General features: G+C 49.4%; 1 protein-coding gene across 1 annotated transcript in view; it reads left to right on the forward strand.

Moving 5' to 3' along the window:
- Positions 1-1,388: 1,388 nt before the first annotated feature.
- The window catches only part of LOC122389239 (filamin-A-like), a 119,739-nt gene continuing 108,926 nt past the window's right edge, over positions 1,389-12,201 (forward strand). The window contains exon 1 of the mRNA XM_043381077.1: positions 1,389-1,418. The gene's annotated coding sequence lies outside the window, so the exon portion shown is untranslated. The remainder of the gene's footprint in view (positions 1,419-12,201) is intronic.

Here is a 12,201-nt window from a genome sequence, read left to right on the forward strand (position 1 = left end):
ACAACAGGTCCTTTGCCGGCGCAGGTCTGCTCAGTCATTGAAAATATGTACAGTCCACAGCAGGAACATTATGAAGGTTACATTTACGCTAAGGAATGTACCTAACTATTTCTCGTTACATAAAAACTGTAATTCTGAACGTGTTAACAGGTATATACAACACATTGTCAAACGTCTCTTCACGGTTTGTGTTACTACAACCGTGTATATGGTAAGGGGCGCCCATATAGCGGGAAGGGGCGCTTCAATATCGTTTGCACCCCTATCCTAGAATACCTTCCGCCGTCACTGCCAAGACGTGTTTGAGATCTCGGAGGATGGATTTAGGAGTTTTTGGATCGCACCGACAAGCTAACCGATTTACCTCGTTATTTAACGCCCCAACACAATGAATAAAAGGCACATCAAAATGGTGACATGACATCAATCAGACGGACTCCATAGTATCAGACGTTCCATAGTACTCGTGCCGTAAATTAAGCCGGTCTTCCAAGTTCCACCCACGCCCATTCAACCATCCTCGCTACTTCAACCTGCCACCCCTCCCAAAGTGCCATGTCATCTCCGTACTCGTCAGCGTGAGGCGTGGGCATCCGGAATCCCTACTTTCCACGACACGCGGATGGTCGAGCGGTCAGAATTCCAGCGGAATGGTCGAGAATACCATGGAGCGATCGGCCTGTTGACTGGTGAGGACTAGCGCGTGCTGGTTGGTCAGCCGCGGCAGGACCACTGTGCCGCTCCGGTCACATCACCATTCACCAGTCACCGTCCAGCGTGGGGTGATACAATCGTACGGCGGTGCCGCATCACAAGCGACTCCCTAAATAAGGCCGGCGACCGGCGCGGCGGCGGCCGGCGCGCGCCAGCCACAGCCATATATGGTCATCGTCCAGAGAAAGTACGCCGACTGACCGAGACCCGTCGACCCTGCGCGCTGACCCTGCGCAGTGACCCTGCGCGCCGGCCGCCCGGCGCCGCGCCGGTGCTCGCCGGCAGACGCCGCCCGTCGAGTCACCGGCGAGCGCGCGCCAGGGCGAGTCGAGGGCGAGCTGTGATCGGGGGCGGGTGACGAGAGTGATTGTGAGGGGGAGTGGCACGCGACAGGACAGGGGCATAGGCGCGGGAGCCGGGGGGGCAGTGGGGGCAGCTTGCCCCCCCAACTCTGGGGCCGTGGGGGCGGTGCCCCCACAGCTTTGAGACGGAATACCACACTTTTTTGCAAATGTTTTATTTTTTGTTGAAAAAGCCGAGGGGTGAAAAATAAGTGGCCTAAAACCGGTGAGAAAACTAGATTTGGGGGTACCCTAGGTTGATCTCTATTATGGTGTGCCCCCCCAGTCGGAAAGTAGTTCCCGCGCCCCTGGACAGGGGCGAGACGCCGGAAGAAGACAGGAGGTGGTCTGAGATATTGACAGGTAAGCGGTGGCGAAGTGAAGGAGGGTGTGGCTGTTTGATGATGCGTTCTGGGGCTTCCTTTACGAATTGATGTTTAGTGTGTTGTTTTTAGTGTTTTTGAGTGCTGTCAAATGATGATGTTAACCTATATTTGCCGGTGTGACTCGCTTGTGAATTTCCTTATGTTGGCTCCCCCAGACCAAAACTCCCCTTTTGATGGAAATAATTTAGGTAAAGGTAAACAGTGTACTGTTTACTTTCAAAAATCAGTTATAACTGATTACTCCATGCGGTTTGACACGATACCGGATTGGCGCGAAGTTGCCAAACAAAAACGCTCTTTATTAGAATTCGCACTTTTTTTAGGTCCAAAAATTGGCATGTTCAGTGACATGCCAGGTTTGATTTAGGTATTTACGGTTACCTTGTGCTCCAATAAAATTTGGGTAAACGTTTTGATCTACAATTTAAATATGTCTTATCTAATAAAAGTCAAAAACTTTGACTGGGCATTGGACGGCAAATAACATGCAGCTCACACACCAATCGGCACCCCCTATTGTCGTATCGTCCCCTCATCCCCGGGCAGGTCTGTAGCCAATTGTTATGCCTCTCCGCTGTGCGATCGGAGGGAGCCTTGAGCTGTCGTGTGCCCGGCTCTCCAGCAGAATCACCACCCGGGGCGACGCGATCTAGGTCGACTAGAATGGCGAAACGCTCCCAACCTGACCGCAGACGGCTGACAAATGAACGTTTACTTTACCCACCGGACGTGTGACCAAACTCTGCATGACCTGGGTTTGACCCTGCTGACCGAGACGACCCCGCAGTGACCCGCAGCGACCCGGGCCCTCAAACGACCCGCAAACGGTACGTCGTCGACCCATAGATCGTCGACAAGCGGGGCTATTTCGCAGGATGGTTTCCTGATGGCGGTTGCATGTCTGCCGGACGCTTGCCTGCCGGTCGGGAATAGGGAATCGGTCGGCGCTGAGGGCGGTCGTGAGCGGTCAGGAAGCGATCAAAAGCGGTCGAGAATTCCCCTGGAGCAATGGAGAATCGGTCGACACTGACTTGGAAACAATCGTGAGAGGTTGTAAACGGTCGGAAGCGGTCGAAAGCGGTCGGGAGTCGGTCGGGATCGTGATTCGACTCGGCGCACCATTTGCCCACCTGCTGTCGCTCTGTAAAAACGTCGACAGCTCACCTGTGTCGAGCCTCAGTTGTAGCTGACGATCGATCGGCAGACGTTTGGCAGCCAGCTGAGTTACGGTGTTCACTAGTCAGCCAGCTGAACTACGTTGGGAACGGGTTACTGACAGGCCAGTTACAATCGTACCGTACTAGCGCCGTATTCACTTATAGAGCTACAGCTGATGCGTATTTGGATGAGTGGTGTTATCGGAGCACTGAAGATCAATTATGGCCGGCTGGATAGGAATGTTCAAACATTCCTACATATACGTGTACGTCTAGTACACATACCTAGAGGTTCAAAAGAAAACGATTCTTATCTAAAACAAAACGTCTTTATTTTATTTGAAAAAGTTTTGCAAATGATTATGCTAGTATCTTTTATCTACCTATTTAAATTTCCGTGCTGACTATTGACTCGTGATTTCCGTGATCCCATTCGTCCCGTGACTCACGCTGCCTCCCGTGACGCCAACGCCCACCGCCCCACCCTGCTCCGCTGTAGCCTGCCCCTGTTCTCTGTCCTCTCCACCTCACCCCTTCCCTTCCCTTCCACCGCACACCACCATCATCCGTCCCCTCTGCCTCCCGTACCCCTCTCTCCCATACCCCTCTCCCTCCCGTACCCCCCCTCTCTCTCTCTCTCTCTCTCTCTCTCTCTCTCTCTCTCTCTCTCTCTCCCGCATTCCACCCGTGCAATGTAACGTCCGGTCTGCACGGGATTCGGGGCGGGTCCACGGACTCACGGAAGCGACTGTCTGACCCGCCCCGCCCATTGGCAGCCCGGTCAGTGGCGGCTGCTTCCGGCAGCAATTACAGAGGTGTGGAATCACTGTCAGCTGTGACCCCGCGCCCCGTGTGGGCCGACTAGTCGGTGATTTGCATCACCAATTAGGCGTCCCACGAGCGGGCAAGCTATAAACATTCGTGCTGCCAAGCACCAACACCACCGCTACGGCTTGGTTAAAAGCTGGTTGATATGCAAAGAAAAGGCAAGCAGCAGTGGAAAATCCGTGAGAAGCTTTTTTCGACCCACGATGGTCGATGAGACAGACAGAGAAGAAACTAGGTTAGCGGTTACAGCTTCCCTTCAAATCCCGTCGGCCTGTTCCATTCGTCCAGAAAAAAATGACGTCAGCCGTCTTAGCGTCAGCCAATGGCGGTAGATCATCAGAAGACAAACATGGCTAGACTGAACCCAAGCAGAAACCAGCGGCCGTGATTCATGTGAGCAGTCTTCTTCATGTCTTCTCAGACCATGCTGTGTACACGGGAACGGTCAATGACGTGTGCCGGGATTTGTTGATACGACTAAACGATGTTTATTTATCCGCCACGGTTTCACCCTCAGTTGGTAATAAATCCACAGCTTCGATCACCATATAAGGCTTTTGTCGGCCGCACGGCGGACCTCATTCATGGCGAGGAATCTGCCGGATCCTGCGCGCATCGACGGCCGCTAGAAAGCGGACCGTGTCGCTCACCATATAAGGACCTGCCCGGAGTCCGGGCGATTCTTCAGTCGATGGACCATAGCGCTGAGACCGGATCGGTGCCGTGCGGAACCGCTGACCGGCGCTGGGTACAGACCGTGTCCATCTGAGGCGGAAACAACCCCCCGCTGACCGCCAGCGCTCTGCTGACAATACCGGGAACCGTGCTGACTGCTGATGTCAGCGCTGAGGGCGAGCGGGCCGAGCTGGGTGCTGATAACTGTGCGCCACGTCGGCAAGAAGGAATCAGGTCGGAGTCAGGTCGGGGTCGGGTCGGGGTCGGAAAGGTTCAGGTCGGAGTCAGGTCGGGTTCAGGTCGGAGTCAGGTCAGGTCGGGTTTAATTCGTAGTCAGGTCGGGATCGGGTCGGGGTCGGAATTGGAAAGGGTTCAGGTCGGAGTCAGGTCGGGTTCAGGCCGGGTTTAGGTCGGGTTCAGGCGGGTTTAGGTCGGGTCGCTTAATGTGGATCGTCTGCTTAAATCGGGCGAAAGAAGAGTGATGGGAAAGGGGCAGAATAAAACGAGCCACTGCACCTGTTCATAGGCATTACCTACCGCGCGGAGTCGGCAGTCGCTAGTCTGCTGAACTGACCGGTCGGCAGTCTTCCCAGCAGACTAGCCTTCCGTTCAGCTGGCGTTGATTTGAGTTCACTGTAACCGTTAACGTCCGCTCACTGGCGAGAGAAGCGAGCACTTCATCATTGCCAGTGTTTATTGTTTCTATTACACACAGCTTAATCACTCGGAGCTAGGCGACTAACCCTCATAGTCAAGGGTGATGTGTTTCTGGCACATGGCAGGGATCCTATGGTTGTTGCCCTTCCCCGACCCAGTTAGCTAGACACGTTCAGTTAGCTAGATGTCTCTGAGGCCTGACAGCATTTATGGAGCCGGATAGTTAGGTAAACCAAACAATTTCTTTATCGTCAGTGCATTTGCAATTCGCATGTAAGGCCTAGGTTGAAATAAGGATAGATAATAACTGATAAAGCGTACCCGACATCGAGCCTGCTCAAGAATAACAATGCAGCTGCATTACTACTGTGTTGCATTCGAATCACGGTAAGGTTCACGGTTGTGCCTTGGCTTGTCATCAATCACTGTTGTTGCTTGTACCGTACCTCTCTCGAAACACCGATCACGAATCGCGGGTCGTACCGTACCCTCCGGCCGGACCGGTTCCTCACGACTTCCAGATACATTCCGTGACCCTTCGAGGTGTTCTCACGGTGCAGGCAAAGCGGGTCACTGGCCGCTAACGACCCGCTATACGGAACTCACATAATTCTCCAGAGGTGTCTGAGTGCATGCAGTGCTGTCGCATATATGCGCATTCACTTCCCAATGCCAGGATTATTATTTCTCCTCGCAAAAGTATACGGTGAAATGGCATTGTTATTTCATGGGTGTAGCTGGTTCAGCTAAAACTGTTAGCTAATGGTAGCGAAGAAAAGGAAAAGAAGTATCATACGAAAAAAAAATCAGACTTTACACTCGTACACAGTACACACCAGTACACACATTGTCGCTCGTCTTCAGCACTCGTCTCACGATGCATTATTGACTGGAGAGAATAATCGAGCCTGTCCAGATGTCTCTGTGCACGCTCTGTATAGATGTCGCCCGCGTTCACAAACTTCCAGTCATCCAGTCATCTCTGCACGCATGCATAATAATTCAGTTTCTGTTATTTGTTTTGTGTAGTTTAAAGCATTGTACATTGTGTTTCGTTACTTAAATTTTGAATTGTTTTTTATTTCGAGCCAGCTAACTCTGAAATGAATTTGGGCCCGAATGATTATTTCTGATGACTGGTAGTTTTTCAAGTTTTTTTTTAATAATCTTGAGAACGAAAAAAAAACAGTTTTGTCGGACGATGAGTGCAGCGTGGTCAGAATCAGAAATTGCTATTTTAGTTCGCTATGTGCCTTTGTATTCAGACTTGGTGTCTTTCAACGTCTTGCGGATGCGCAATGCGCATTTCTACTGCTTACCTTTCCCATATTTTACATGGAATCAGTTATCAGTCGGCAGTCGCCCGGACCCAGGTCAAGGTCAAGGTCAAATAAGGCCAGGACACAGGACAAGGTAGGTTCAGGTCTGATCAGCTTTGACATGAGCCATATCATATCGCCCCCTATTTCCGTGCTTACTGCTTACCTAATTCAAATATATGTTACCTACCAGTAGGTATTTGTTATTGTTAGCTTCATCGTTCAGCTAACTTCAGGCGGCATGGCGGCGGTATATCACTTGTATCCCTTATGGAATATGGGTTATGGGCTATATGGCAATTGGTTTCCGCTACTTATCGACTATTGGTTATCAGATACCAGATCCGCACGGTGTGATGCTGAGTGCCGAGTAAAAATGTCTTATTTCAATGGCAGGCACGTAGCTAGGATTTGTCCAAGGGAGGGGCGGAGGAATCCCGGGGGCCTCCTTTCTACAGAGGGCCTCCTCCCTAAAGGGGCCTCCTTTCTACAGAGGGTCTCATGCCTACATAATTACATATAGGTACAACATAATGCAGACTTTTGTTCAGCTTTCATATGGCCAGCGCACTGGTATGTTTCTTTATTCTTACCGCTGCAGCGGTAAGAAACATACGCATATCACAAGTCTCCGAGTGGCATGGTAACTGGCAAAAAAAAAAAAAAAAAAACTCGGGCGCCGGCGACGGCGGCGGCGGCGGCCGGACCGCAGCAGGAGGGGGAGGATCTGCGAGGAATGGGTGGATACTGGATGACGGTCAGAGTAACACTTTGTGTACTCGTATTATCATATATCGTTCAAGCGCTTAACCGTATTCCGGGCGGGCTCTGAAAGACTCTGAATCGGGCGGGGGCCTTTTTGGCCCCCGTCCGAACTCGAAAAGCACGAATCGTAGCGACAAACGGCAACGGCGTTTGATAGTCCGTTGAACGACTTACAACTTTTGTTAACACTTTTTTGGGTCAGGTCAATATTGAGGTCGCCAGAGGTCATAACAAATAACATGGTTTATAACGACCTACATAGATAGGTCAACTTCAAAATCTGACCTAGGAAGGTCACGCTGGGTACCAATCGGCGCGTCATGACCAGGCGAACGGTTTGGTACACTAACAACTATTTAGCCCCATCATGTCGTGATTTATTGGCTAAAAACTGTTGATGACCTCACCTCACCTCAGATGATCCTTCCCGGTGCCCCTGTCAGTAAATGCCACCTGGGTGCTCACAGATCAGATAATCTGACGTAATTCAGAATGAATTGGTTGGTTTTGACTCGTTTTCTCGAAGCAGGACACAGTTCATTATATTTTCCAATAGGCTTGTCACGATTCTGACCTGACTGACGTCTGCAAGATTGAAACTATACGGTTATCAATTTTTTTCTGTGTGAGTGATGCCACGTTTACTTGCTGTAAGTAAAACATGGTTTCGCTAGTAAATTTTCCTAGGTCCAGGTGGTTTGCTTCATTTACGCCGTAAATGAAACAAACAATCGATGGATAGGTATATATTAATTTCCCGGTCAAATGAATTATTATGAGTTGTGCGAAGCATGGCTATGAGAATATCACCACGGCCTGATAAATGGTTTGGGTAATTGCATCCATCGTAAAAATACCAACACAGCCACAGGTACCGTAAACCGGGGTGAGTTGATATGGGGTGGTGAGTTGATATAAATTGCTCGAAAAATGTTAAAATGTGTGCTGCTCATCCATTTGTAAACCAATTTTTAGTTTTATTTTTCTGTAAAGTGAAGCAACCAATAAGTGATGGATATAGCTGAGAAAGGCATGTGTGTGGTGCAGTGCCTTCTTAATACATTACTTTTTTCAAAGTCCTTTTTTTCTTCTAATTTTGAAACCAAGGAAAAGTACCCACCCTACAGCAAAGACGGTGGATATTCATGGAACAGCATGCACTGGGAAAGAAACTACCATCAATTTACTGTTGATCCCAGGTAGTTTTGGGTTTCACCTATAACAACGCTTTTTTATAATTTTAAGAAAAGTGACAGGTGGTGAGTTGATATGCCATCAAGTGGTGAGTTGATATGCATGATAAAAGCTGATTCCAGGCTGGTATGCATGCAAATTAGCATGAAATATGGGTCTGCAAGTAAGACAAAGTCAATTAGACCAACTCTTCTCCTTTTCTCTCCCCACATCATTCCATCAACCCCCAAAAGCTTTAGTTTTTTTTTCTGAATGCTTGAGACGAGGCCTGTTAGTATCACTGATGTTAGTTGTCGGACTTTCGGCCTCGTCTTGAGTTGAGATGTTAGTTTCACAACGTTTCAGCAAGTAACTTCTCCGGCCTTAGTCGAATCTGCCTCGATAGTGGAGTGGATAGAACCGTGGACCATCACCGGGGAAACCCGAGTTCGAATCCCGATGACTACAGGAGCTTTCGAACGGTTGGACACGTACGGCGCAACGCCACCAACATCCAGGTCCTTCTGAGGGTCAAAGAACACCTGACTAGTGACGACGGCCGGAGAGTAACTGGCCGAAACGTTTGAAACTAACATCTCAATTCTCAACTCAAGACGGGGACGAAGGTCCGACAACTAACATCAGTGACCCCAGTTTTTTTTTTTTCTGTGGACATACCTAACATGCAAAAGGCACAGCATAACTCCCTGTCAAGTCTCAAGATGGCTCCCTACAAGCTACAAAGGAACACTATAGAACACCTACCGGGTGGCCCAGAAAAAACGTTCCCAATTTTAAATCAATATTTCTCAGAAAGTGATAAAGATACAACATTGAAACTTCCAATACTCAATGCGGCATATATTTTCAGCAAATGGTGTGATTTTTATGTTATTCGGTCAATGACTTTTTAAACGGTTCGTGTTTCTAGCATGCCATGTAAAAATAACTTTTTTGCTCAGATGTTTACTAAAAATGTGAGTGAACGGGCCACTTCCATCTCGGCACCACGGCCTGCAGCCATGACTGCTACAATGCTACATGCAACCAGTCTCATTGATGGTTCAGGCCTCAGGGTGACACATTCCCTGTAGCTTTTTTCCTTATTCGGTCGATTTACTATTTGATCTTCTTGAAGGGAGGGCGATCAGCAGTAACCCATGCACCGTGCCACTCCTTCTCTTCGAAACAGAACTTGAATTGAAACGAATGACATCCATTAACACAATTTTGGCTTAGCATTTGAATATTTGGCACATAAGTGGGAATAAAATATTTAAAATAATAACACACGTGCTGGTATCATTCACCTGTTCTATTTTTCTATTTTTTTTTCTAACATGGTACCTACGTCTAAGCCAATCATTGCTACCATTCAACAACGGCAAAAAAAGCAAAAACGTCTTACTTAATTCAACATAAGATTGCTGGCTTGAAAATGATTGTACAGTGTTATAATTTGGCATACCAATGCGCAAAGAAGTGACGCAAACTTGATGAAAATTTTGGCTCGTTATTTGTACTCAAATTTGAGATATAGGCCTCCAAAGTTCGGAACGTTTTTTTTGGGCCACCCGGTATATACATCATACATGCAGATTAAAAAAAAAATGTTATAATTATTCGTGGTTTCGAAAATGACAGAACTGTCGTTTCTGTATGGCTAACAGCGCGGGAATTCTGATCTCGTGAAACTGATTAGTTTTCCTGCTTGGCAGTTGCCAACCGAGAATGAGTGACAAAATGAAATGGAACAAACAAAATAAAGAAATTGGTGTTTTAGCCCTCGCCCGTATTCGTGTTTTGCCAGCGTTTAACGTATAGGGGGGGGGGGGGTCCGTTGGAATCCCATCGTCGTTTGGCCCCTGGTGGAGCTAGAGCTTCGAGGAAAAAAACGAGCGTGTTACCCGAGACGCGAGGAAGCCGATGATAACCAACTTTAAGGTCCTAGGTCATTGGTTAACCTTCCAGGCCAGGTCAATTACCCAGAAGTCGGGAAAATAAGGGGTTATTTGAAGTTCGTAAAGCGAGGTTATTATTTTTTGGCTGTTGCTGATCACGAATGTCATGTTTGTTTTGATCACATGTGTCTTCGTACATTTAGGCCAGGTCAGGTCAGGTCAGGTCAACCAGTAGGTGTCCTGCCGGCTATCCATAGGGAGTGTTAAGTGTCAACTACCACTGACGGTGTCGTAACATGTTACGAAGGCACTAAAACTACTTCGTAAATGATCAAATGCATGTTAAATTCGACATCGGCCCGAAAAAAAAACTACGCTAGAAACATGTAAAACTCCAAAAGTGAGCCGAGGTCACCAAAGGTCAATGACCTGACCTGACCTTCAGGTGACCTTGACAGTTGACACCCACAATACTGCATGGGACCAACATCATTTACATGTTTGGACGTTACAATCACAAAAAGACTGGAAATGCGCGGATAATGTGAGCCGACTACGCCAAATCGCGATTCCGGCCAAGCATGGTCTCGAAAATCAGGTCACTAGTTTAAATATCCATTTGACTAGGATTTGGCGTTATTTGAAACGCTCAGTTTTTGCAGCGAGCTTTTCCTGTTAGGGCCTGCGAGATACCCGCGGAAACACATATCTCTTCAGCATTGCGCGCCACACAGGAATGCGGCTGATTCACGTGCTTTTGTGAGCGAGGTGCTTCCCTCCGGGAGAAATTCGCCGTCCCCATATGCTTAACACAGAGCCGAGCGGCGGCTGACAGGTGGCCGGCTCTCGGGAGATCGGCAGCCGACACTCGAAAAATCGACAAGCCGCCGCTGAATGCGCGTGCGGCAGTGCTGAGCCGAGTCGTTCCCACGGTCTGAGGTACCCCCAGTTTGAAGATTCGGCCTTAGAATATGTAGTTTTAAATACGTAGTTTGACGTACATCTCGGAAAAGTGAGATACGGCCAGAAATGAGTGTGGGTCCCTCCGTTCTGAAGATTCTGATCGACGCCGATTGAAATAATTCGCCGTGCATATCTCGGCTTATTGACGACCGATTGACACGGGATAAACACCGATCGATACCAAATGGCTCTGTGGGGGGGGGGGGGGGGGAGTAGAGTGGCAAGTTTTCCTACCCGACGAACCCGGAATTATCCCGAGGGGGTAGGTGTGGGAGTAGAGTCGGGGGAACGGGGGGGGGGCGAGTGCAAGTACCAAGTACTTTCGCAAGTACCAAGCAAGTACCAAGTACTTTTACAAGTACCAAGCAAGTACCAAGTACTTATGCAAATACCAAGCAAGTACCAAGTACTTTGGCAAATACCGAGTACTTATGCAAATACCAAGCAAGTACCAAGTACTTTGGCAAGTACCGAGTACTTTGGCAAGTACCAAGCAAGTACCAAGTACTTTTGCAAGTTCAACAAGTTTTTCGTGAATATCTAAGCTTCTAGACGTCCGATTAACACGGGACGAACACCAATCGATCCCAAATTTTCTCCCTCATACTTTGATTGCCAAAGCGACGCGGAGCGAGCCAAGATATCTTGTTTAAATATCCATTTGAGTAGGATTTCGGGTTTTTTGAAGTGCTCAGTTTTTGCAGCGAGCTTTTTCTCTTAGGGCTTGCGAGATAGCTGCGTGCACACATATCTCTTCAACATTGCGCGCCTCACAGGAATGCGGCTGATTCACGTGCTTTTGTGAGCGAGGTGCTTCCCTCCGGGAGAAATTCGCCGTCCCCATATGCTTAACACAGAGCCGAGCGGCGGCTGACAGGTGGCCGGCTCTCGGGAGATCGGCAGCCGACACTCGAAAAATCGACAAGCCGCCGCTGAATGCGCGTGCGAAGATGAGCGGGCTACCGCCGTTCCGGAGAGACGGCTGGAAAATTCCACCGGCCGGCCCGGCGGCAGTGTGTCGGGCGGCGGGCGGCGGGGCGGGGTTTCCCCGTCCAGCGGCCGGCAGCGCTGAGCCGAGTCGTTCCCACGGTCTGGCGGCCAGCTGGGTGGGGGCGGGGTGGGGAGTGGGGCGGCCGATTGCCAGCCGCTTCTCCACGGGCAGGTGCTGCCACCTGCGCAGTAGTTCCACTGGCGGCCGCCAGGCCCGTGTGCGGGCCGTGCGCGGTAGTTCCGCCAGCGGCCGCCAGAGGTCACGCGCGTCGTGTCTAACCTGACGAAGCTACAAAAAGTTAGATAACTTTTATAAGAGGGACGGTAAAGCC

The sequence above is a fragment of the Amphibalanus amphitrite genome, unplaced genomic scaffold, assembly GCF_019059575.1.
Source record: "Amphibalanus amphitrite isolate SeventyFive unplaced genomic scaffold, NRLGWU_Aamphi_draft 000350F_arrow, whole genome shotgun sequence".
Classification (NCBI taxonomy): domain Eukaryota; kingdom Metazoa; phylum Arthropoda; class Thecostraca; order Balanomorpha; family Balanidae; genus Amphibalanus; species Amphibalanus amphitrite.